We start from the raw sequence: 2500 nt of genomic DNA on the forward strand, positions 1-2500 counted from the left end.
TGACCCGCCCCCTACGGCCGGCCCCCGCCTGCAGCTCGCAGGCCCGTCGACGGCGGGAGACCGCGAGAAGGCACTCGGCTCCCCTGCCTGCCGCGGGAGCACCGGACGTGCTAGAGGAGACAGCGACCCGCCGGGGCGGGCGCCACCCCGCGACCGCGGCCCCTGCCGGGGCGGCTCGCTCCGCAGCGGGCGGGGGTGCGGCACGAAGAGCCGACGCCGTCGCAGCGGCGGCAGCGGGGAACGCCCCCCCCACCGCACGCGCGACCCCTCGGGGGGCCCACCCGGGCAGGTGCAGCCCCACGCTCGCTCGCTCGCCCCAGTCTCTTGGCTCAGGCCGCCCCACCGCCCAGCGCTGCTCGCGGCCGGCACCCACGGGTACCCGGACCGAGGCTGGCACCGGCGCCTCGCGTCGTTTGCGGACACCTGAGAGCTCGCGGGGCCACGCGGCCGTCACACAGCCCCGTTCGGTGAAGAAGCCGCCCCAGGAACCCCGCCCAACGGGGAGGGGGGGGCCACGGGACGCGGCGAGGCACGCGCCCCGCCGCCATCGCCACGGCCCCCTTCGCTCGGGGGGGGACGAGGGCAACACCTCACAGCCACACCACGGGAAGCGAACGGGAAAGGAGACCACCCTGCCTGACCACCGGACACCGCCGTGCCTCCCCGTTCCAGGGAGCACGGAAGAGCCGGCCCGCCGGGGGCCCTTTCCGACGCGACCCGAAAAGCCTCATCGATCGGTTGAAGGGGAGAGAGGGCGGAAAAGCCGAGGCCACGCTCCTGGGACAGCGACGGCCGCACACGCCCAGCGCCACCCCCCGGGAGGGCACCCGGGGACGCCTCGGCGCGCGCTGCCTGCGGCTCTGCAGCGGTCGAAGGAGGGGGACCGGGACAGGTGCCGCCGGCGCCACCCGCTCCGTGCAACGAGTCCCTTGAGCGACGTCAACGGGAACGCTGGAAGGCCGCAGCACACCTGCGACTCCACGCGCTCCTTCGGCGGTCGAGAGCACCGGCACGACCGCCGCCGGTCGCCGGGCTTTGCCGCGTTCGAGAGCACCGGCACCGACCGCCGCCGGTCGCCGGGCTTTGCCGCGTTCGAGAGCACCGGCACCGACCGCCGCCGGTCGCCGGGCTTTGCCCGCGTTCGAGAGCACCGGCACCGACCGCCGCCGGTCGCCGGGCTTTGCCCGCGTTCGAGAGCACCGGCACGACCGCCGCCGGTCGCCGGGCTTTGCCCGCGTTCGAGAGCACCGGCACGACCGCCGCCGGTCGCCGGGCTTTGCCGCGTTCGAGAGCACCGGCACCGACCGCCGCCGGTCGCCGGGCTTTGCCGCGTTCGAGAGCACCGGCACCGACCGCCGCCGGTCGCCGGGCTTTGCCGCGTTCGAGAGCACCGGCACCGACCGCCGCCGGTCGCCGGGCTTTGCCGCGTTCGAGAGCACCGGCACCGACCGCCGCCGGTCGCCGGGCTTTGCCCGCGTTCGAGAGCACCGGTACCGACCGCCGCCGGTCGCCGGGCTTTGCCCGCGTTCGAGAGCACCGGTACCGACCGCCGCCGGTCGCCGGGCTTTGCCCGCGTTCGAGAGCACCGGCACGACCGCCGCCGGTCGCCCGTCTACGCCCGCCCAGCAGGATGATACCACTCGCCCTGCAGAGGGAGAGAGAGGCCGGAGAAAAGCCGGGGGGGGGGGGAAAAAAGAAAAAAGGACGGGGAAAACACAAAAAGCCACCCAAAAAACGGGCAGGCGAGACGCCACACGCCACGCCTCACCCGTGGCGTTGGCGGGTGTTTCTGGAGCCAGGGAGTAAGGCCACCGGAGGCGCGAGGCACACCTCCCGACTCCCTGACGCACTGCGCTCGGGCTGCCAGCCACCGGGACCGGCTGCGACGCTCTTGCCGGCCTGCCTCGCGGGCTCCAGCTTAGGGCCGGAGAAGGAAGAGGGAGGGGGAACAACCGCAAAAAGCCCAAAAAGCCGAGGCACGACTGCGCCGCGCGCCCGTCCCCCCGTCCCCGGGCGCTCGCGAGCGCGGCAGCAGCCGGCATGCTTCACGAGCATCTCCGGTGCCTCACCACGGACCAGCATGGGCCTCGGCCGCCATCGGCCGCGCGGGCAACCGTCCCGAACGGGCGGAAAAACGGCCAAACACGCCGAGGCAACCGCCACAACGGCCGCCAAGCGCCCCAGCCGCGCGGGTCGAGTCGCGCTCCTACTGCCCTGCCCGCGAGCCACCGCTCGCGCATATAGAACGTACCACTAAGTCCACAGCCCCTGCGAACTCCAAGAGCGCTAACTCCTCCCGCCGGGGAGGCCCGCCAATGACGCTGCCTGTTACGATGACGTAACTGGAGGCAGCGCGACACAGCGACCCCTTGGTCACGTCCCCGCGAGCGGCGCGGCAAACAGGTCTACCGTTCAGCTCGAGAACTGCGACCAAGTCCCGCCGGAGCCCGGTAGACGTGGCGGCCGGCGCCGGAGCCCGGTAGACGTGGCGGCCGGCGCC

Source organism: Gavia stellata, unplaced genomic scaffold (assembly GCF_030936135.1).
Source record: "Gavia stellata isolate bGavSte3 unplaced genomic scaffold, bGavSte3.hap2 HAP2_SCAFFOLD_97, whole genome shotgun sequence".
Lineage (NCBI taxonomy): Eukaryota > Metazoa > Chordata > Aves > Gaviiformes > Gaviidae > Gavia > Gavia stellata.